The sequence below is a fragment of the Vicugna pacos genome, chromosome 2, assembly GCF_048564905.1.
Source record: "Vicugna pacos chromosome 2, VicPac4, whole genome shotgun sequence".
Classification (NCBI taxonomy): Eukaryota; Metazoa; Chordata; class Mammalia; order Artiodactyla; family Camelidae; genus Vicugna; species Vicugna pacos.
In genome coordinates this window covers 52,680,172-52,705,656 of record NC_132988.1, presented here as the reverse complement: position 1 = coordinate 52,705,656, position 25,485 = coordinate 52,680,172, and the positions used below count along the sequence as shown (strand labels likewise).

General features: G+C 33.9%; 1 protein-coding gene, 1 long non-coding RNA gene and 1 pseudogene across 22 annotated transcripts in view; 2 read left to right on the top strand and 1 right to left on the bottom strand.

The window, feature by feature from the left end:
- Nucleotides 1-25,485, bottom strand: part of STPG2 (sperm tail PG-rich repeat containing 2) — a 436,638-nt gene that overhangs the window by 305,399 nt on the left and 105,754 nt on the right. The window lies entirely within an intron of this gene.
- On the top strand, nucleotides 9,886-10,829 carry LOC102530641 (ester hydrolase C11orf54 homolog pseudogene; annotated as a pseudogene).
- Nucleotides 16,305-24,486, top strand: LOC140686398 (uncharacterized). 2 transcript variants are annotated; one of them, XR_012060185.1, is made up of 5 exons: nucleotides 16,305-16,487; nucleotides 16,848-17,018; nucleotides 21,198-21,321; nucleotides 21,596-21,652; nucleotides 24,212-24,486. It is a non-coding gene; the product is annotated as an uncharacterized lncRNA (long non-coding RNA). The 2 variants fall into 2 exon arrangements; XR_012060184.1 differs by having other exon boundaries at nucleotides 21,163-21,321.

Sequence of the window (25,485 nt, the reverse complement as noted above, 5' to 3'; positions counted from 1 at the left end):
CTTTAGATTACTTATGATACCTAATACAATGTAAATACTATGTAAATAGTTGCCAGCATGGGGTAAATTCAAGTTTTTCTTTTTGGAACTTTCTGGATTCTTTTTCCCAAATATTTTCCATCTGCATTTGGTTGAATTCAAGGATGAAGAACCCATGGATAAGGAGGGCTGACTATTCCATTTAAAATCAAAGGTGCACTCTTAAGAAATAAAGCTTTATCAAAGCAGGCAACTGAAGAAGTAACATACCCAAATATTAGCAACTGATAAAAATGAATATGTTGTTATTTTGTGGCAATAATTAACCTATTGCTTTGTATGTATATTTCCTTTGGGTATTATCTGTCCCATCTGAAACTCAAAAATATATCTTTCTCTTATTCATTTTCTTATAATAAAGAGAAAAATACCTTATGGGATAGGAAAAGAACATAAAAATTCTCATGCACTTCATTATTCAGTCTTGTTTTTTTAATGAAGAGGATTATCTTCTGCACTGGAATTACATAAACCTCTGAAGGAATAATAAACTTAATAATAAAACAATATTTCATTTGAATGAAAAGAAAAATAAACTTAATCACAAAACCAGAGAAAAACTTAAGTAAGCTCCATGAGACCAGAGACTTTCATATCTGTGCTTTTCACTAGAACAGTATTTCCCCAACACTAGCTACCTGGTATGCAGTGGAGATCTCCTCTACCTGAACTATCTTCCTACTCCCATGGTCCCCACCCTGTGCTCCTCACTACAGAGGTTATTTAGATAACTCCAATCAGGTGTCAAGTTTTCTGTAAAATTTTCTCTACCAATGCGTTTATCACACTTTATCATAATTTTCGTACAACAAAATGCAGAGGTGTAATCATGGGTTTTGGAATCAGATAATAAGTGTTTAAGCCCCAACTTAGTTTTAGTAACTACAAAAATGTGGGCAAGTTACTTAAGAAAATTGAGCCTTATTTTTCTCTATATTAAAAAAAAAAATAGAACTCCAGAAGAGTGTGATTAGGAGGATTATTAAGAAAATACAACTGGTGGCAAAATTAAGTTTTTCATTTTTGGAGGTTTACAGCTCTACGTTTCTCCTCTGATCACAATATTCAGATACTACCTATTTACCTCCTCCCAGTCAGAGAGGAAAGCCAACTACATTCCTCAGTAGACTGCATGTGGCAGGGGTATCACATGACCGTGAGTATGACCTGTAAGGAAAGTATCAGTGAAAGAGAATTCTTCTGGGAGAAGAATAAGTGTAATTCTACATAAAGAATTATAATAACTATTTACTTGGAACCACAGAAAAAAAAGACACAAAAAAGGATCAAAATGTTCTTTTGGACTGAACCACTTTAATTAAAATGTCATTCATATGGAACCATTTGGTAACCAAAATATAGATTGCATTTAACATAGAAATACAAAATACAGCATCTTAAGTAAGGTAGAAGCTATTTCTCTTTCATTTTAAATAATTCTAGGGGTAGGAAATCCAGGAATGCTATCGATCTCCTCACAGTTGTCAGAGATCTTAGTTCTTCCAATTCACTGCCCTGCAGTCCCTAGGTGAGGCACTTGTCCTCGTTGTTCAAGAAATGGAAAAGAAAAGGTCACATCCTCTCTTTTAAAGAAATTTCTCAAGAGTGAAGAAACTTATTGCAAGTGTCAGTAACATATAAGAAGACTATTTTACAAAAGAGAAAACTGGACTCAGAGTTAATATGTAAATTCAATTTATCATTCATTGGCAAGAAGTTAATCATTGAAAACATCTAGCTACAAATGATGCATTATTGGTTCAAAAGAGTCAGGTTCTGCTAATAAGGAGATGGGGGAGAATAAATGTTAAGGGAGACGGATGGCAGTTTCTGCCACATATGTGTTAAGCATTTTTCTAAGTCCCCTAAAGTATACCATTTATAAATATGGAAACCTAAGATGATGGGTCCTGGTATCAGTAACAGAAAGAATAAAAAATCAATGGAGAATAAAACAGAGAATCAAAAGAGGAAAACAAAGCTTGTATTTTTTTTCCTGTGTCAATAACAACAAAGTAGCTATTCAATTACATCAAGTATAAAGGTCTACCTGTTAGAAATTAAAATGTAGGGCACTTTGCAGAAACCTAAGTTCCTAAAAGTCCTACTTATGAAATTATGAAAGGTGAACCATATTCTAAAAGGTATGTTTTATGAATAAATTCATTTCTAAATATTATTTGAAGTTATTTTTCACAATTTTTCTGTAATGTATATAATTCACAAATTCTTGCTATAATATTTATGTTACCTTGTTTCAAAAAGAAATTTAAGGTGGTAATTTCTTTCATAAAAATATTATCATCTTCTCTCAGAACACTCATTAATGAAAAAATAAAATGTAGTACAAATGCCCTTTGTACGACTTAGAAAACAGGCCATTCAAACCAAAGCAACTGTTTCTGATTCCTAGTTTCAACAAAATAAAATTTATTTTCTAAAATAATTTACTTTCTAAAGTAAGAATTCCCTCCTGTCTACTTTGGCTATAACTTCACCTTCTAGCTCCTCTCTTTCCTTATGATCATCTCCAAGAGCTCAACGTTTCTCTTCTTGGTTCATTTATCTCAGGATTCCCAGTTCACTGCTCTACTCAGTCTCAACCACATACGTTAGCTGCTGACTTACATGAGGTAATGTTTAATGTGATCCTCAGTCATCTCTATGCCTACTAGTTTACATGTCTGGATTGAAGTCTTCCTTGATCTAAATTAATGCTAGTTCAGGAAATTTGCACAGATTTTCCAATACTGGTATCCCTATTCAGAGGCCTAGATCTCAAGAATAACAGTCAGCCTGGGACTAGGGAACAAAAGCAGCTCAGAGAAAGAGTAAGAAGTGGATCTCTGTATTGGTTTAAAAAACAAAATTGAAGTTCAGAGGCCAAGAAAAAATTCCCAAAAGTCACAAGATGTCATTTGCACTCTCAATTTTATGTTTTTCGACCATCCTGTGAATTTTTTATTCACATTTTTAAATAAATGTGATTAGGAAATCACACCACTCAAGCAGAAAATAAGAATATGGTATTTATTTTAAAAATCAGAAAAATATTCGGCTCAAGGTATAACCCAAAAGAAAATGCAGTTCTGATATACAGTTAAGTGACTGGAATAAAGTCTGATGATGATGATGACCCAGCAGCACAGAAGAAATGCTGTACCATTTTGCCAGTAAAACATAAAAGAAGGGTTTGTTACTAAATATCTCCTTCGAAGTAACTAATCTGCCCTTAAAATACTCTAAAGGAAATAAAAAGTCTATAGACCTACAATGTAAAAGAAAAAATTATAAATCCAGTCTATGAACACATAATCTTTCAAGGGATACAGTCAACTTTATGACAAAATCTCTCTTTCTTGTCCAACTGAAAAGATCTTGGAGCATGCAGGTCTAGTTCTGTGTATACTCCATTAACCATCCAATATGAAATAGAAATATTTTTATAAAGCCATACTTAAATCTTCTTAATAAGACTTACCATGTTCTTATCTCATTGCAATGGTTTGCACCATTGCCTTTTTTTTCAATTTTCCTAACAAACTGAACTGAATAATTGTTAAATTCTTTTAATGAGTCCTAAGGCCTAGCTGGAGTCTGGGATATTAGTATAGGAATTCTTCACTGATGTTTTTCATGCTAACCGTCCTTCCTAAGTTTTTCTAATGAAATCTCCTTTCCTTGTGCATTACTGAGATTGATTTCAGTTGCATATAACAGAAGAAGAAACATATGCAGACTTAAATAATAAAGAAAATTATGGGCTTATATTACTGAAAATCAAAAGCAATAGTTCTCACACTGTCTGTATTTTAGAATCACCTGGGGAGGTTTTTAAAAATGTCTTTCCCCAGATTCCAATTCCAGTGCCTCCCTCCCCAGAGATGATGTTTTAAATGGTCTTGAGTACTCCAGGTATACACACACACACACACACATATACACATGTGTGTGTGTATCTATACATACACATGTACACACATATATACACATATATTATATAATTATTTTATAGGTTCCCAGATAATTTCCAAAGTGTACACAAGGTTAAATAGCACCACTTTAGAATATAAGACTGGGCTTCAGATGTGACTTAATCATGATTTCAAGTCTATGTCTCTCTGATTCTTTAAGCCCTGTTCTCTTCCATGTGTCAATTCCTTTTACAGGCAGGCTTTCTTCATCAGAGAATAATGGCTGCAGCCTTATCTCCAACTGTTATACAATCCAGAAAAAGAGAAAGTTGTTTTTTTATCTTCAACCACAGAACACAGTCCTAGGCTAGTCTCTGGGCCAGCTTAGTTTTAATTCCCACCTGAACCAATTACTGTGGCAAAAGAGATAGAATCATAATTATCATGATTAATCTAAATCAAGTAACATAAAATGAATACAAAATTTTATGTCTCGAACCAATGAACACTATAACATTCTAACTGAAGCAAAAGTATCAATTACTCCTTAAGAAGGCCTATGTATCTCAGGACACATATGGAAAACAAAACAAAAAAGGCACGAGTAAACAAGTATTGAAAGTAAACAAGGAGAGACTGCAGATGCTTGATTTGCAAAAAGCACTACATAACTAGTTAGGGATGATGGAAAACTTTTTTAAAAATCTGTGGCGGATATGGCTCCAAATTAAAGCTACTAATCTGTTCTTAAATTACAACAGATGGTCACTAAATATAAATAAACCCATAGCTTTCTATTTATTCCTATGTGAAAATTATTAACTTAATTGAGAGGTGAATTTTAGGGGATTTAGCAATGCATTCCTCAGAACAAATGAAAGATTCTTGTATTTTATAGCCATTAAATAATGATATGCTTTATATCATTTTGTGATATAGTCGTTTAAAAATTTTTTCTTATTAAAGTATAGTAGGTTTACAATGTTGTGTTAGTTTCTGGTGTACAGCATAGTGATGCAGTTTTATATATATATATATATATATTCCTTTCATATTCTTTTTCCTTATAAGCTATTACAAGGTATCGACTATAGTTTCTCGTGCTATACAGTAGGACTTTGTTGTTTATCTATTTTATATATTGTGATACAGTCTTGATTGAAAAAAACAAAATACCAAAAGAGGTATTTTATTATTACTACAATGAAAGAAAAATTTACTGAAACATTAACAATTGCTACTTTTAGATGGTGGAACTATATAAACTTCTTTTGCTCTTTGTCCTTTAATATCCTCCAAAATTTCTTCAGTTATGTATTATTCCTATAAATAAAAAAACTAATAGACCAATAGCTATCTCAATTACAAAATCAGTGGAAATATTAAGGTAAATAAAACAATGGATCACCAAAACAAGAAGTGTGACAAGGAAATAGCAACCATCAAAAAGAAAAACAAATAAAAAAAAATAAGAAACCTACAGTTAAAAAATACAATTACTGAACTGAAAAATTCAGTAGAGTTTTAAATATAGACTCAATCATATGGAAGAAAGAATCAGTAAACTGAAGGACAGGACACTGAAATCCACCTAGTCAGAGAAGTAAAAAGAAAATAGAAAGAAAAAGAGTGAAGAAAACCTACAGGAATTATGGGACACAATAAAAAAAATATTCATATTGTGGGAATTCCAGAAATAAAGGCTGAAAAGTTCCCAAACCTGTGGAGAGAAAGGAACATCCAGATCCATGAGGTCACAAGTTCCTCAAATAGGTTAAACCCACATAGGGCTATACCAAGAAACAATTTATAATTATCAACAAAGACAAAAAAGAGAATTTTAAGAGCAGCAAGAGAAAAGAGAGAAATTACATGTAAGGTGACCCTGTAAAATGACTAATAGATTTCTCATAGGAACTTCTCATGTCAGGAGAGAACGGAATGACATATTCAAAATATTTAAAGATAACAACTTTGAACCAGAATTCTATACCTGATGAAGCTGTCCTTCAGAAATAAAGGAAGGATAAAGACTTTCCCTAACAAACAAAAGCTGAAGGAGCTCATAACCACCAGACTTGCCTTGTAAGAAATGCTAAAGGGTATTGCACAATACAGAGAATATAGTCAATATTTTGTAATAACTGTAAAAGGAAAGTAAGACTTAAAATTGCATAAAAACTTTAAAAAGTAAAGGAAAACATTCAAAAGAATTTAGGGTGGCTACTGCTTGAGAATGAGGGCAGGGGACTGCTCTTTTATGAAAAGCCTTGAAATTTTGACTTCTTATCACTTTGAAAATAAATCTGTTTAATTTTAAAGGAGACAAAAAATGCTGAAGGGAGTTCTTTGGTGCAAGTAAAAGAATGATAATTAACATCATAAAAACACAAATAAGTAGTATAAATCTCACTGGTAACAGTAAATACATAGTCATAGGTAGATTCTGCAACAAGGTAATGAAGATGCATAAATTCACAGCTCTAGTTTAAATTTAAGAGGTAAGAACGACCATAAATACAACTATCTGTTAATAGTAACACAATATTAAAATGTGGGAGAAAAAGTAAAAGTGTAAAGTATATGAATTCCATTGAAGTTAACAGTTTAAAATAGGCTGATAGTTTAAAATATTTCACGTAAGCCTAATGATAACTACAGGGGAAAACCTTGTAGTTATTACACAAAAGAACACAATAAAGAAGTCAAAGTATACTGATACCAGAAGACATCAAAACACAAAAAAAGACAGCAAGATAAGAAACGAGTAACAATGGATCTACAAAACCACCAGAAAGCGTTAACAAAATGGCAATACTAAGTCCTTACCTATCAATAATTATTTTAATTGTATATGGATTAAATTCTCCAATTAAAAGACTGAATGGATTAAAAAAGAAAAACAAGATCCAACAGTATGCTGTCTACAAGAGACTCACTTTAGCCTTAAAGACACAGAAACTAACAGTGAAAGGATAGAAAAGGATATTTCAAGCAAATGGCAACCAGAAAGAAAGCAGGCATAGCTATACTTATATTAGACAAAATAGATTTTAAACTAAAAATGGTAAAAAGAGAGGTCATTATATATAAAGATCAACACAGCAAGAAGATAAAACAATTACAAATATTTATTCATCCAACATTGGAGCACCTAAATATATAAAGCAAAAACTAACAGCTAAAATAAGAATACAGTAAAACAATAATAGTTGGGACTTTAATACCACAATTTCAATAATGGATAGATCATCCAGACAGAGAAGCAATAATGGCAGTTGATCTGAACAACACTACAGACCAAATGGATCTAACAGCCGTAGACAGAACATTCTGTCCAACAACAGAAGAATACACATTCTTCTCAAGTGCATATGAAACATTTTCTAGAATAGAGCATATGTTAGGCACAAAACAAATCTTAGCAAATTCAAGAAGACTAAAATCATACCAAGCATCTTCTCTGACCACAATGGCATGAAACTGGAAATCAATAATAAGAAGAAAACTGAAATTTTAATGAACACATGGAAATTAAACAATACTCTCCTGAACAACCAACAGATCAAAGAAATTAAAGGGGAAATTAAAAAATTTCTTGAGATCAATGAAATGTAAACACAACATACCAGCACTTCTAAAAGGAAAGTTTACAGGAATAAACTATATTAAGATCCCAAATAAACAACCTAACTCTACATTTAAAGGAGCTAGAAAAATAAGAAAAAACTGAGCCCAAAGTTAGAAGAAAATAAATTACAAAGATTAGAGCAGAAATCAATGAACTAGACAATAAAAAACATATATAAAAGATTAACCAAACTAAAAGTTGATCCTTTGATATTTGGGATATACTTGAAGTAAGAATGTACTATTTTGTTTTAATTTTATTTATTGTTAATGGTATCACTGGGGACTGAACCCAAGACCTCATGCATGCTAAGCATGCACTCTGCCACTGAGCTATACCTACCACCCCAAATTAGTTCTTTGAAAAGATAAAATTGACAAACCTTTACCTAGACTAACCAAGGAAAAAAAGGAGAAAAGGACTCCAATCAACAAAATTATAAAAAGGAAACTTTACAACTGATACCACAGAAATTCAAAGGATCATGAGAGGCCACTATAAACAACTGTACACCAACAAACTGCACAACCTAAGAGAAATGGGAAATTCTTAGAAACATACAACTTAACAAAACTGAATCAGTAAGAAATAAAAAATTTGAATAGGCTAATTACTAGTAAAGAGATTGAATCAGTAATTTTAAATATCCAAAAACAGAAAAGCCTAGGACCAAACGCCTTCACTAGTGAATTTTACCAAATATTTAAAGAAGAATGAACACCAATCCTTCTCAAATTCTTCCAAAAACTGAAGAGGAGGGAATATTCCCAAACTCATTTTACAAGGCCAGCATTATCCTGATACTAAAACCAGAAAAGGTCAATACTAAAGAAGAAACATACACAAATTAATCAATATGAAATATCACATTAATAGAATGAAAGAAAAGAAATCATATGATCATCTCAATAGATGCCAAAAAAGCATTTGACAAAATTCAACATACATTTATCCGATAAAAAGTCTTAACAAATTAGGCATAGAAGGAACATTATTTCAATAATAAAGATCATGTATGGCAAGTCCACAGCTAACACCATACTCGGTAGTGAAATGATGAAAGCTTTTTCTCTAAGATCGGGAACAAGACAAAGGTGCCCACTCTCACTACTTCTATTCAACAAAGTAGAGGAAGTTCTAGCTAAAGCAATCAGGCAAAAATAAGAAATAAAAGTATCAGAATTGGAAAGGAAGGAGCAAAGTTGTCTCTATTTGCAAATGACATGATTTTATATATTGAAAACTAAAGACTCAACCAAAAACTGTTAGAGATAATTTAAGTAAAGTTGCAAGCTATATTAACATACAAAAATCAGTGCTGTTTCTATACACTAACAATAAAATATCTGAAAAGGAAATAAATAAATCAATACCATTTATAATAGCATCAAAAACAATAAATTAGAAATAAATTCAATTAAGAAGATGAAAGATCTCTATGCTGAAAACTGCAAGGCATTGATGAAAGAAATTGAAGACACAACTAAATGGAAAGATATCTGTGTTCATGAATTAAAATAATTAACATTGTTAAAATGTCAATATTATCAAAAGCCATCTACAGATTCAATGAAATCCTTGTCAAGATTTACAGAAGTAGAAAAAACACTCCTAAAATTTATATGGAACCCTAAAAGACCCCAAATAGCCAAAGAAATCCTGAGAAAGAAGAACGAAGCAGAAGGTATCACACTTCTTGATTTCAAGCTTTACTATAAAGCAATAGCCATCAAAACAGTATGATACAGGCATTAAAACAAATAGACCAACAGAACAGAATCATGAGACTAGAAATAAACCCAAACATATAAGGTAAACTAATATTTGACAAGGGAGCCACGAGCCCTCAAGAGAGAGAAGACAGTCTTCAATAAATGGTACTGATATAATTAGATATTCACATGTAAAAGAATTAAACTGGACCTATATCTTACACTACTCACCAAAAAATTACACAAAATGGATTAAAGACTTAAACACAAGACATGAAACTCCCAGAAGAAAACAAAGGAACAAAGCTCCCTGACATGGGTCTTGATAATGATATTTTGGATATGACATCTAAAGCCCCAGCAACAAAATCAAAAATAAACAAATGGGACAACATCAAACCAAAAAACTCCTGCACAGCAAAGGAAACTATCAACACAGTAAAGACTGAGGCAAGTGGAGGCTTCAGGTGTAGGCTTCCCTAACCAATCGGAGCAGCAGCTGTTCAAGCTCAGTGCACTGTGAACTCCTGTGATAATCAGCCTACAGTAGCTTTATTTTCTACATCCTCGCACCTAAGGAAGAAAGAAAATGGCTTGTGCTGAGTATTCTTCCCATGTGCCAAGTCTAGAGGAGCTTGTTGGAGTTCTGCAGAAGGGGCTGAAGGAGAACTTTGCTGATGTCCAGGTCTCTATAGCTGATTGCCCTGATTTGACTAAGGAGCCATTTACCTTTCCTGTAAAAGGCATCTGTGGGAAAACTAGAATTACAGACGTAGGAGGTGTGCCTTTACTTACTGCCTCTTGTAAATCAAAAAAAAGATTTATGATCTAAATAAGATCGCAAAAGAAATCCAGTTTCCTGGGGCTTTTATTCTTGGTGTGGAAGCAGGCCCATTTCAGACTCTTGGATTCAATTCTGAGTTTATGCCAGTTATTCAAACAGAAAGTGAACACAAACCTCTTGTGAATGGAAGTCACTTTGCTCCTGCTAACCCTGCAGATAGAGGGTGCCTACTGGAGAAACATAGTGAGAAATATCATGACTTTGGGTTTGCACTACTGGCTAATCTATTTGCCAGTGAGGGCCAATCTGGAAAGGTCGTTGAGGTGCAGGACAAAAGAAGAATTGGAAAGCTTAACTTTGGGACTTGTATGAGACAGACTCTTGAAAAACATTATGGAGGTAAGCCTGTAGGGATGGGAGGTACTTTTGCAATTCAGAAGGGAAAAGTGAAGACTCACATTATGCCTGCAGAATTTTCTTCCTGCTCATTGAACTCTAATGAAGAGTTGAATAAATGGTTGCATTTTCAAGAGATGAAGTCTCCTTTGGTTTGTCTGCCAGTTTCTGTCTCCAGAGACCCAGGGTTTGATTTGCAGTTGGAGCACACTCATTGTTTCAGTCATCATGGAGGAGGTGGACACTACCATTATGACACTACCCCAGATACAGTGGAATACCCTGGATACTTCTTACCTGCAGAGTTTCTCTATCGCATTGAGCAACTAGAATAGACCCATTCATTTGGGTGAGATTAAATTAACTGATACTCACTTAGAAAAACAATCAACTGAGGTTGATTAACTCATTAATTGATACTAATATAAAATCTAATAGAAATGATCTCACTACTTAACCCCTATTTTTTTGGCCTTTGAAATGCAGGGTATATTGACATTGCGCTCTGTATTATTTCATAGATCTAACTGAAAGAGATCATTGGGAACAAAGATACATGATGGAGATGTTCGTTTTTTATTCTAAAGATCAGTGTTATGTTTATACCTTAAATATAATAAACATTATCAAGAATTTTTAAAAAATCAAAGTAAAAAGACAAACTACAGGATGGGAAAAACTATTTGCAAACCATATATTTGATAATAGATTAATATGCAAAACATATAAAGAACTCATAAAGCTCAATAGCAAAAATACAAATAACCCACTTTAAAAAGTGGGCAAGGGACCTGAATTTCTCCAAAGATATACAAAAGGCAAACAGGTACAGATGCAAGACAGTGGATAGGGAAAGCCAGCTGTGAAAACTAAATAGGAGAGTTTCCGTTTCAGACAAAATGGAATAAGCACATGCCACCCTAATCCTGCAAATTAAAATTAAAACCCTAGATCAAATATAGCTATTAGAAACCCTGAAAAGTAGAGAAAATAAAGTGGACTAAGAACCTCAGGACTCAAAGGAAGACCTGGTAGTTAACCCCCTAAGTGTTTTTCTTTTTTTCCCTCCTATACATCCTAGCCTAGACACAGTGCAGCTCATATCCTGAAAATGCCAACTGACACATGAAGGAAAAACAAGAAAGAAAAAAAAAAAAAAACAGCCTCAAGAAAAGCCTGTTCTCTCTAACCAAAGAACCAGGAAGAAGTCCCTGTGGGACTTTTGACTATACTCATTCTACTTCAAAATAATCTGCACCCTGCCTCTTCCCCATCTAATGTTGCAGGGAGACTGTCAGGCAGAGCCCTATGGAGCATCCACGCACTGCACAAAAGAAATGATACCTCTCCCATGCCCCACTTGGTGCTGTAGAAACTATAGGGCAGAGACAGGCTTCAAATTGGCCACTGGGTAACATACAAACAGGACAGAACAGAATCACATTACAAAGATTCTCCTCGAAAGGAAAAAAGAAAGCGTGCAGGGATAATGTATACATTTGAAGGAATAATTACTAAAAATTCCTAAATCTGATCAAAGATAAAAACCAACAGATCCAAGAATGTCAAACAAGATAAACCCATGTAAATCTCTACCCAAACACATCATAATCAAATTGCTAAAAACCAAAGACAAAAAAAGGAAATCTTGAAATAGATCAGAGGGAAATGATACATTATCATTGAAGGAACATCAATTCAAATAGGGACTGATTTTTCTCATCTGAAAGTTATCCATCTAGTTTCCTTTCTTTTCCTCAAAAATATAAAGTCTTTCCCTCCTCAGGGGTCTGATACTAAATGATCCTTCTGTCTGGTTCAAACTTCCTCGGCCTCTTCTCACCATTGGCTTCTTCTCATTCCTTAGATCCTAACTCAAACGTCATTTCATCAGAGAAACATTCTGGGAGATTTAACTCACACCCAATCTCCGTCACTCTTCTCTTTCACAGTACTCTATTCTCTTACTGACTCACAACATCAACAACAACAAAAAGATCACATCATATAACTTTTTTGACTTAAGGCCTTTATTACTTCTGCACTAAAGTATTACTTCCATGAGAGCTAAAATCTATATCTTGTCTTGTCCACCTCTGTGTTCATACCACCTAGAATTACTCATGATAGACCCTTAATAAGTATATATTGAATGTCTGAATTAATGAATAAGCAAATGAACTAGTGAACAAGTGTTTGAAATTAAACTAATTAGAAAGTAAAGAGGGTTAACATTGAGTAAAATTTAGTGTAAATTATAGGATAGTCCAACTCAGTTTTCAATAGGCACTTATCTTAACATTGTCTGAGAGCTTTAAAAAATATGGATACTTGGGCCCCACCTCACAACAGTTAATTTATAGTATCTAGGGGTGGGGTCTTGGCATCAGCATTTGTTAAAACTCTCTAGCTGATTCTAAGAAGCTTTTTAAGCCAGGGCCAAGAAACACTGGCCTAACCAGCTGGCATACAATTTTGGATCTACCAGCAAATAGAAAATCTAGTTGTAATAATAATCCAATAATACGATTCTGAAAAGGAAAGGGGCAACTTTATGATAAAACTTTAAGTAATAATAGCTTCTAATAAATAACTCTTTTAACAAAATAAATTCACACTGGTATGTTTCTTCCAAGAATACTGACAACAGAACAGGTATTTTACAATGATGTTAAAAATAAGCTTCATCCTGAAGAGAATTTGTGCAATTTAGGCTTCAAGGAAAATCCAGATAGTCATGATAGAAACAGGAACAAGAAATGAAAGAGGATAAACAGATATCCTGGGAAGATAACAAATGTGTCCTTTTTGTACATCTCTCTCAATCCACTAAATTAAGAATCAGCTCCAAGTTTACTTTCTACAAAAACTTTCTGACTTATTTCCTCACTTGAGTTGTGTTTTAAGGTACTTTTATGCTATTTGTCTGGAATTAGAGGAAATAAAAAAGTTATAATAATTAACTGGGTTTGGGTCATTAAATCCAAGTACTAATTAGAAATCCAAGTGGAGATATCAGATAGGTAGTTGAATGTATGTCTGAGGTCAGGGGAAAGGATGGGATGTATACATAAACGATCTACTGTCTCCTTGAACTACAGAGCAACTTCTGCTCCTCAATGGTGTAATGACAGCAGTACAGCTTTAAAATCTCACTTAAGATTACAGTTCAATGGTAACAAGTAACTCTAAGTGTTTATATTCCCAAAGGTCATTAATGGTGGGCCATACACCTACACATTACAGATTAAATACTAAAATCCTTTTTCAATACAGGGGCATCACTGTGTTTTTAAATGTAACAAACATCAGACAGAATCAGTGTGTTACAATTTTAAAACTTCTAGTGCATATATAAACCCCAAATTTTTCTATACAATCTTATGCTAAATTTGAAATTGAAGTGTGAAGATTTTAAATGTAATAAGCAAATTTAAATGAGCAAGTTGAAGACAAATTTTAACATTTACAATAATGTATTTTCTAGCTTGCTTCGTGATTTTGAGTGTTTATTTTAATCAAAAGTAACATAAAATTATAATTGCAAATCCTAAGAATGTTCAAGCTTATATCAAAACTGTACTTTAAGAACAGATACTAAAAATAAAATTTTCAAAATTTATAAGTTATAAGATCTAGATCTAAACATGCAAAATAACTAACTCTTTGAAATGATTTACCTGAACTGGATAATTAAATAATACTTGAATACCAACAAACAAGAAAACCTCCATCTACAGAGTTGTTTTCAGAGTAATCTTTATCTAAGAGAAAATTCTTATCAAGTTAAGTTGATGCTTATCATATATTTCTAGAAATTACTTTTAAGGTAAACACAACTAATCTCAGGATTCTCTGAAACTCAGCTAGAAGCACTGTAATGGTGGCTCACGACCATATAAAAAAGAATTAGCACATTGAACTAGCAAAAAAGTATAGATGAGATGGGATAAGTGACCAGGAAAATAAAGTGCTAGGTCAGGGAAGGATTTTGGAAATAGGGGAACAAATTGAGAAAATCTGCACACATATATAACACCGGCAAACAATTTTAATGACTTTCATTTTTTTTTTCATTTTTATCTTACCTGGCTAAGAAAAACTCAAAACATAACAGTGAAAAATAAAAACAATATACATGGTAGCATTTTATATAAATACAATAAATTTAATATTTAAAAAGTATATTCATATTCATGTAAAGATACATCTTACAAGCTGTATTGATACGGAGGCTAGAAATACTCTAACCTCAAGCAGCCTTGGTCCTCAGAAATTCTAGGCACAGAAACACTAAAACAGACTAAGTGAAAGGTATAATGTGAAAGATAGACCCAGTCTCTAAACTTTCATGTAAACCATGTCAAGTGTTTCTTTTAGATTATATATCAGTTTGTCAAAGATTCCATCTCTTTTTTAGACTAATTAAATATTTCAAAATTATGTACATCTATCCTTCCTTTGAGGCAGGTACTACTTCTCAGAGGAAAAGAGCAGACTTCGATTTGTATTTTCTTTTTCGGTTAGTTTTTTTTTCAAATTGATTTTAAAAAGTTTAATTGATTTATATTCTTTCTTAAATGTAAAAGTATATGCTGAGAACCAACTGTGTACTTAGCATTGATACCAAACCATGAAGGGCAACAATGAAGATAGAATTTTCAACTTTAGGGTATAAATCATCTCTCTAAGGCTAAGATATGCATATATAAAGACATTAAAAACCAACCATATAGCAATGTTCTTAAATAAATGTCCAACAGAGTGATCCAAAGTGAAATAAAGATGTTTTAAAAGATATTCTTGAGTAATGATATTCCAAAAGACTGAGGAAAAATACTCAACTCTTATTTAATGCCCACCTTTTCTGTGAAAAACTTCACTACTGAAAATTAAAATCCATATATTGATTCAAAAATAGATACTGAAAACTTAAAAATAATTGTTGGAGATAATCAGGATGTTCAAAATAAAGTCTGCAGCTCCTAATGTGTTCTATCTCATGAGATTAGAGAGCCAGCAGGTGAAATAGTATGCATTGTTAGGAATATTTTTATGCATTAAGGAAAGGTCTACAGATATCACAGTGATGGGTCATTCCTTTCACATACACACAAAAAAATTGATCATATGCTCTATTTCCATAATGGAAGCAAGCCTGAAATCACTAACAAAGAGTTAGAAAAAAAGCCAACTCCATGGAAATTAAACAATACTTTTCTAAATAGGCCAAAATGTGAGTTAAAGAATGTTTTAACTAAGTGAAAACAAACAAACAAAAAAACTTAAAATGTGTGGAACAAAGCAGTGTATAAAGGAAATGTATTGCCTTAAAAATACATATACTCAAAAAAAAGGAAAGCTGAAAATTATTGATTTAGAGTCCATTTCAAAATCCAGAAAAAGAACAAATCAAACTTAAGGGGAAGTGCAAAGGAAGAAATTATAAAGATAATCAATGAAATAGAAAATAAACATATAATAGAAAAAAAACCAACAAAGTCAAAGGTTTCTTTTTTTAAAAAAGATAAATATTGATTAACACTTAGTAAGACTGATTACAGAAAAAAGGAAGAAAAGAGAGAAGGAAACACAAATTACCAATATCAGGGGGTAATAAAAGGGCATTGCTATAGAGCTTAGAAACCAAAAAAAATAAAAAGGAAATACAATTAACTTTAAGAAAATCTACTTGACAATTTGCAAGAAATGGATATATTTCTCTCAAAGTTGGATTAATAAAAGTAGAAAAAAAATACAAAATATAAGTGGTCCAATATCTACTAAGGTATTTAAAATGCAGGTTTTATTATTATTTAAGTATGGAAGCCGACAGGTCAGTAGATGACCGCCACTGAAAAGAGAGTTTGTTATACTCACCCGTCCTCAAGAGGAGGAAGCGTGCCACGGCATTGGAAGCCACACCGGGAAGCAACCGGCTGGTCAGGAGGCAGAAGTGAGGGGAAAACACCGGTGAGAGCCTTTACTGTGGTTTCCACAGGAAGGAACAGGTGAGGCGGGGTATACACGCTTAGAATTGGCTAGTTTGAAAAATTTCAGCAGGGTCCTGGGCTAGGGGGCTAACCTTAGCTGCCTGGTACCTGGCCTGGGGTGATTAGAGCAGAAGAACGGTGGCTCCAAGTGAGAGTGTCCCAGAGAAGAGGTGGGTGGTGGTGTGAGCTCTGGATTGGCTTATCTGCATAGAAAAGGCACGTTGGCAAAAGAGCCATTGGCTGTTTCTATTAACTGGCTAAGCCTGAAAGGGGTTGGTCTATCCAGAGTCAACAAGGTCCAGATACCAAGCCTCAGAAACAAGTGAAGAATACGTGAGGGAATTGAATCTTCTTAAAAAATCTTCCCACAAACAACAGGTCCAGAAGTCTTCAAACAGTGAATTCTTACAAACATTTCAGAAGAATATCTCAATCTTGAAAAAAAAAAATTATCTGAAGGAACTGGTGAATTAAGAACCCTTACTCTCTGTCGGCAGCCTTAATTGAGTACGTCGGGCCAAGGCCGAAGTTCACAACAGCTCGCACCTGGTAAGTGGTAAATGTACGCATGCGCTAGGAGCATGAGTCAGCATTATGAACAATACGCATGCGCCAGTAGTGTGACTCAGCACTATGAACACTACGCATGCGCCACTAGCATTATAAAAGGACAAGTGCCTACACCTGAACGCCGCCAGCTACGTGGGCCACTTGTTTATACTACAATAAAGTGCTGTTTTGCTCCATGTTGGCTCCTTGCGCCTTTTTCCAGTTAGGCAGCTCACCTCCTCAGATCCCTCTCCAGCCTCTCGCGGCTGACACTTACTTTTGAGAACCCATTATAACATTGACTGCAAAGCCTAAAAAGAAAAAGAGGTCATGATAAGGAAGGACCTCATTTGTCTTCCCTGCCAATAATTCTTTTGCCAACACTGCCCTCCTTGGACTTACAGAATGGCTTACTTACTGTTACAGTATTCTAGACAACATTATTTCTGGTAAAGGAACTCATTTAACAGCTAAAGAAATGTAGCAATGAGTTTCTGCTCATAGAATGCATGAGGTTTAATAGACTCTCACCACTTAAAAGCAGCTGACCTAAATGAACAACAGAAGGGCCTCCTGAAAACTCAATTATGGTGCCAATTGAGAGACAAGACCTTGAGAGGAGAGTATTCAAGCACACATGTGGCAATACCTCTTCTCATTATTTTACCTAACAACACACTCAACAAAGTTTTTGCCTCTTATCTGCATAACTTTGAGCTCTATTTATTTATATAAAGACTTGATTCCCAAAGGAGGAAAGCTTCCACTTAGAGACATGACTCTAGTTCTGCAGAACTGAAAGTTAAGATGGGCAACTAGCACTTTGGGGTCCCTATGCCACTGAAACAAAGTACAGCTTACTCTATTGACTGGGTGATTTGTCACAATTAACAAGTAGAATCTGAGCTGCTGCTACACAGAGAGGACAGGAAGAACTCAGAATATTCTCTGAGATTCCTCTTAATACTTCTACCTCCAATATTAAGAATTGATGGAAAATTGTTATCAATCGGGAAAAAAAAAAAAAGGATCACTAAGGATTTGTATCCTTCAGAAGTGAAGGTTTGGTCATCTATCAGACAACAAACCCTGAACAGCTGACATTCTTATTGTGGGCCAAGGGAACAATGAGAGGGTGATAGCAGAAAGAAGTCAGAAATACCATCTGCAGCCTTGAACCAGTTAAGAATAAGGATTGTCAGTCATTCATATAAATTTCCTTGTATGTGCATGTGCGTGTGTGTGTTGTTTTCATTTTCCCTCTCCACCTCCTTTTCATTTTCTAAAAGGCTTATTAAAATTAACAATGTATGATTTAGCATTTAGGTAACAATTATACCTTAACAATTACAACAGTATTTAGATAACAAAGTATTTAGATGGGTTATGACTAAATTTGCCCAGAGATGAAGACAATCACTGCTGTAAACTTGTGTCACCTCATTTTGCACAGTGAGAAAATTTTTGTTACACAAAAGACAGTTGTACTGTTTTAGTAAGAAACACAGAGTTGTTTGGAATATCATATATAATTTCAAATATGAGTAGAAGGATGAATATGGATGCTAAGTAGTCAAAATGTTGAAATGTACCAGATTGATCTGTTCCAGCTCCAATCCTGGAAACCTGCAAAACCTACCAACAGGTGGTGCTTGCAGAGGGTCTTTACAAGGCCGGTAAATGAAGGAGTTTCTTCCACTGGGTCTGCTTCATTCCAGAAGCAGCAGTTCCTTCCCATAGTAGCAACTGAATCTAGTTGCAAGTTTTCCAACATGCTTCTATTAGTTTTTTCTTACGTTACTCTGTACCCTTTCAGACTTAATAATATGAGTACTTCTTTCCATTATCTCTCTTCTTTATATTCCTCTTCACATCTCTGGCCTTTATCCTTTCCCCTCTTTTTCTCTCTATTTTTCTAGCAATGTCATTTTAACTTATAGGAACCTGTTTCAGTTTTCTATATTTGTTCCCTATGTACTTGTGATGATGATACTAAGATAATGTTACTTAGTAGCTACATTTTAAATTTATGTGATGGAAAAATGCCCTTTCCCTTAGAAATCCATAATAATACAATAGAACTATTGTTTGCCCCCAGAGATGCCAACAGAAAGGCTATTAATATAATGATATATATAATGATGACCAGACACTCAAGAGTTTAATATTCTGAATTGGTCAAAAGATGACTATGATGCCCATGTCAGTGAAATCAGATTTCTATAATTAAAGTCAGAGTTGCAGTCTATAGCTTTCTTCATCAGTGGAGGTAATTTTGAAAAAAGATGAATTCTTAAACATTTAAATATACTAAAACAAGGTTTACTTCTCATGAATATGTGCATTCTAAGTAAGATAATTAGACATTTGAAGTCAATTTCTAAATGTCATGTTTCATTAGTCATGAATTTATTATATAGAGGTTTCAATAGTATTAATGCCTTCATTACACTACATGCTGGGTTGCATATAAAGTCATGTTGGCATCAAAGACTTAAATGATGGAGTTAAGGTCATGACTAATCTCCATACCACTTTTAATGTATTTTTCTCTTTCAATTCTCATATAAGCTAGCAAACAGTGACTGGTTGCTATAAAATGTAGGAATCAGTTGGAATGGATGCCACAGTCTAAGTCTCAGAGATTATGCAGAGTATGAGTCATTCTGCTGTTGTTTATTTTAAATGAACGTGGTGTCTTCAAAGTTAGGACAGATTTCATTCTCAAAACATGTGAAAGTGTACAAATTTTTATCAGCCAAAGAATAAAGATAAAATCATTTGTTCATAAAGTGATTATTTACTTCTGAGATTTCTGTAGGACAAGTAAAAATAATAAAAAACTAGGGAACTGCCTTCTCACAGTCTGTGTAGTAGTGACAGGCAATTGTACCCAATCAAAAGGCAGGCTACTAGAATCCAATTTATCAGTGTCTCTTGCTCAGCAGTTGCCTTCACTGCTCTTTCTGTGCTTTGATGAAGTGGCATCCAGTGGCACTTGTTCTTGCTGTTTATAAAATGCATTTTCTGATCTCAGGAAATTAGACAATTAAATGAAAAACTTATATAGAGACATTAAAATGTAATGGAAGGACAGGAAGGATCTAAGTGCACTGTGACCAACTCACTCTTCAGTGTGTCAGAAATCATTTGCCTAAAATCCTTTATTTGCATTGATGGGCCTGCAGTAAGAAAATTCACTTTAATGTGCCCTCCTCCATCAATGGTTAGGTGACTGACAGAAGATACCAACAAGCAAACTGACTAAACAATACAATGAACTCTAAAAACTATCTAAAAGTCTAAGAACTTTCTATGACTGTCCCATCAAGATGTTACAAGAAAAGAAAGATTGATTGAGGGTAACAGAGTATAGTTTTTAGTCAGAAGAACTTTGATTCTTATGAAAGAGTTCAGCTGAAATCCATTTCTAGTATAGTTTTACTATCTCCTGGAACCCAAGGGTCTGTGTTCCAGGCCCAAGGGATCTTCTTCTGAGCTCCTGAGACACTAGCACTGGCTAAGCTGTGCTACCTCTTCAGAAGTATAAATCCCATTAACAAAAGGTCTCTCCAAGCTTCCAAGTAATAATAATAATTCCAACCTATTCCCTTTTTTCCCCAAGGTCTAGGGATGGTAGCATTGCTTGTTACTACTACTGTGATACTTCAGCGTTCTCTCTTTGCCTTTTTGAGTTCTCCAATATCCACAATTCCTTGTATTTATTTCAAAATAACTAGTGTGGTTCTGTCTCCTGACTAAACCCTGATTGACATTGGCCCTCTTTGCCTGAATAGAGCACAAAAACTCTTCTGTCGGCAGGAGCTACACTGTATGAGGAAAGGAAGGTATTACTCTAGCACCCTCCCAGGCTTTCAGATATGAGTGCAAATAACACTTCATCATCTCTGGGATTTCTCAACCTGAGTCCCCACATATTCCCAACAATACTACTCAACCCCCTATCTTACCGGAGTTCACCTGCAATGTGGGCGAGCATGGAACAGGCCTCAAACTCATATCTCAACTCCCTTGCTCTGCTGCCTTTCTCTGTCCTTTACTTCTAGTCTAGGAAGGGCTTTTTCATTCAGTGTAGCAGGAAAATTCCATTATCCTGCCATTTTCCTATTCTCTTTTCCTATAGTAATACCCTTATATTTCTCCCATCCCCATGAGAAGAACATGCCCCAACTATCCAACTGGTCCCAAGAGCCACATCTATCAAGTGGTAGCATGAAGCATGGTTTCCCCAGCAAAACTGCAGCTTGAAGCAAGCTTCTGTAGCAGACCTGCAAGCTTGCAAGTAAGTAATAAATGCTTTTTAGTATATGCCACTAAGATTTTGAGTTTATTATTCAGAAATAGTTAACTAATACAAAACTTGAACTTCTTAGCCTACCTCTAGTTCTAGAATATTCAAAGGAAAGTGAAAATTAGAAGACACTTTTCATTATTTTTAAAGCTCCGTTATAGAGCCACAGCCCCCACAACTATGGTCTCTGAAATAAGCTTCAAGAAATGTTTCCAAAGTCAAATATTGAACATTTTTCTTTCTGTCTCTTTTCATCCTGACCTAGCAACACCATGCGAGACGGAGGGTGCCTCTGGTTGAAGAGGGTGAATATCACTTACAAGTAAGTGTAGAAATCAAAGACATTACCATATTTTTATACCTGCTCCTTATTAATATTATGGAATGATGAAAAGAGACCATAGGCTTTAAAATGGGATTGACTTAGCTTTGAGCCATAACCTGCCATTCACAATTTTTATAACTAAATAACTTACAGCTTACTATGGGTAACACAATGAAATAAGTATTGTAAGCAATAATACACTTAGTTCTTACCATGGCCCTATCAGGTTATCCCTACTTAATTTATTATTCCTATTTAACATTTGAAGAAACAGAGATGTTGCCTATGCTAATACGTCTAGAAGGTGGAGCAGAGACTACAAAAGCATTTCTCTGATGCCAAAGCTTTTGCTCTTAAATTTTTACCTATTCTGCAGTGATATTCAAAATATTTAACAAGTCAAATGAATATAAATAAATATATAAATCATAATTTATTTTTTAAAAATCCCTTCTCAACTCTAAATATTATAAAAACATTCATCAGGTGATAAGAGTTGTGGTGCAATTGTTCATCAAATAATTCTAATACATTTCAAGTCATTTGTTAATTTTTATAAAATGCTGGTGTAATTTGGGGGATATTTTTTAATACCGGTTGTCATTCGCTAAATGATGCCCCTTTCTGAGCCATGATTCAATCTAAGCAAGCATACCAAATTCTTTCAATGACTTTCCCACTAAATTTATAGCCATTAGTTTATTTTTGGCCTCTAAATAACTGGAGGAAAGTTATTAAATTCAGTATTGTTCATGGGTTCATGATGCTGAATCCTCCATCAGTTTCTGTGAAGCAAGTTACATTTCCAAAAAAAAAAAAAAGGATGTATCCCTTATAATAATGTCTGAGATCCTTACAGTCATATCTCTTTGTTTTAGATGACAAAAATCATTTATTATACTATCATATTTATTTCAGTTGAGCTAATTCTTAAAGCCAGAGAAAAACAGTGCAAAAAATACCCTTAAAAGAGTAGATTCTATTGATGGACTCCCTTGGTTTGAATTCTAACTGCCATTTAAAAACTTTAAACTCTGTGCCTCAGTTTCCTCATTTTTAAAGATGATCATAATTACAGTACTCAAATGAATTAATATACATGTGGAATTATGCCTGGCATAGAACAAGCACTATCTGAGCATTAGTTCTTATTATTAATAAAATTAATGTCATTAATATCTGTGACAGACAGGCATTTTGTGTTTTTTAACAATTCACCTCACTGAATGAAGGTGAAATGTAACAGTATCTCAGGCGTGATTCCCCTAACATACATTCACAACTAGAAAGTTCAACACCAGCCATCTTCCTTTAAACCATTTGGTGTGTAAGGACAGAATTGCTTGCATTTCACTCTTAACCTGCCTAGGTTACCCTCTGAAGTCTTAGCTGTATTAAGAATCTTCTTTGAGACTACCCACTGTGAGAGTCTTAGGCTTTGTTTCATTCTCTGGAGGCCTTTAAGACTATGAAAATTAAAACTCAAGGTCACCTGGTTGGCAGGCAAATGTCCTCAGGGTGAAAGTTGGCTTCAGTGCTCTACTTGCCATTCTAGGTCCCTCCTTAATTCAGCCTTTAGCCTGAGTACTCCTTTCTTTCTAATTCTTGGAAGCATTCATGTATGTGTTTTGTTTCTATTTTGTCTAGAAATTTGGTTGTTTGCAGAGAATGGGTCAGTCCATGTACCAGTATGTGATAATACCACTTCAAATGCATAAATACCAAAAATAAAAATCCAATCATATACAAGAGTCTAAAATAAACAGTAAAATTGTCCTCAATCTCTCCCTGGTTCCATTCCGAGAAATAATTCATTTTAATAGTAACTGGGTTTTTTAGTTTGTTTGTTTTTTTGTTTGGTATTACAAGTTTAGTATAAGGACCTATACTGTAATTTGTCAATTTTTTGACAACATCTGATAACTCTGCACTAGGAAATAAGAAATCTAGCATATTTTACTGTCTCCCACCTTTCACCTCTTGATTTTATTATTTTATTAATGACATTAAGGTTTCTAGTATTTATATTTTTATACTATAATTAAGTCCTCTGCAATGTGTACAGATTGCTTTCAAATCAATCATTATTAAAACAGAATTTAGAATATCATAATTATTCCCTATTGAACCAATTAGTGTAGCCAAACACAGAGACTTAAATAAAGCTCTGTCATCACCAAACCTCTGATTCTTGAAGAATGTCTCAAGCATGAACTAAAAATCCCTTCTTTGTTACTTTGTACTCACTTTTCTCTACTTCATCCAGAAATGCTCAGTTTCTATTCTTCTCCAAGTTTATATCACCCTCTCGTTTGCTTTTTTTATTTTGTTGGAGCATCTTCATATATGGGGTGTAAATTTCCAAGCTCTTGTGTGTCAAAAAATTATTTTCTTGATTCATTTAACTGAAAATTTGAGTAGAGGCAGAATTCTATATCCAAAATTATTTCCCCTTAGAAATTTTTGAAAATGCTATTCCATCATTTCCTAGCTCTGAAATGTTGTTAATGCTGCTGAGAAAGTGTTGATGTGATTATGTTTCTCATCCCATTGTAGGTGACCCTGTTACTTTTCTCTGTGGAAGCTTCAAGGGCATTTGCTTTATTTCCAGCCTTCTGAAAATGCAAAAGAAGGTAAAAAGAATGTATGTCTTTTAAAGTTTACCCTACGAGGCATTTTGTTGAGATCTTCTAATTGAAGACATGTCTTTATTCTGCTCAAGACAACTTACTGCTTTTTACATCAACGACTCCCAACTACTGTCTCAGCGTTCTGCTTCTGGAATGCCTAATAAACAGGTGTTTGGCTGTGTCTAGCCTCCATTTATCATATTTTCAATCTCTCTGTCTTCTTATATTCAATTAATGCTTATGTTGTAGTTTAAAAAAATAATTATTTAATTGGGACCTTGTAAAAGGGAGAAGTATATGCTCTCTCACATGAAACCAATGTCTGGGTTTTTAAATATTTTTATGTAAAACTTATATGTAACATGTTGAAAATTAAACTATATGCCAACCTTCAAGACTGCAATATATTGATAAATATAAAATTTAAATATGTAGGAGGTAAATTTTCTAATACTTTGACATAAAAATTATAAAATTAATTCCATTATTTCATAAGTTTGAGATCAATATTGATCCAAGATAAGTAATTTGAATTTTTCATTAGACATATATAAGACACTTACATGTTTGAAGGGTATTTTTGTTTGTGAAAGGGATTCAAAAACCAAAGTGTTCTATAGAACTAAACTATTTTACTTCTTGGGTAAGCAGAGTCCCACTCAATACATTTTTTTAATGTTTGAAGGGGTTTTTTTTAGTTTTTTGAGGGGGGAGGGAGTCATAATTAGGTTTATCTGTTTAACTTTTTTAATGGAGGTACTGGGTATTGAACCCAGGATCTCATGTAAGCTAAGCACACACTCTATCACTTGAGCTATACCTTCCTCCCAACCCAATACTTTTAAATGCAAGTGTTTCATACTGAAAAAAAAGACAGTACTTTAAAGGAGTTTCCAGATGCAGTGAAGACAAAGATAAAAGAGGAAAATGTAAATTAGATGAAAGTAATTGGCTAGAGCAACTCATCTTCCTTTAGAGCAGATCTCCATCATCTTTTTTCACTACAAACATGAAGTATAATATATACATACGCATTGTTATGGGAACCATCAGAGATTTCATTGTCTTTTCCTAGTAGCTACAATATACTGACAGAAATAACTATGAATCCATTCTGAATATCTCTAAGCTAAAAAGCTTTATATTGGTAATAAATTACTTAAGACATAGTTCATACTGGATCCAAAGGTGCATACAAGT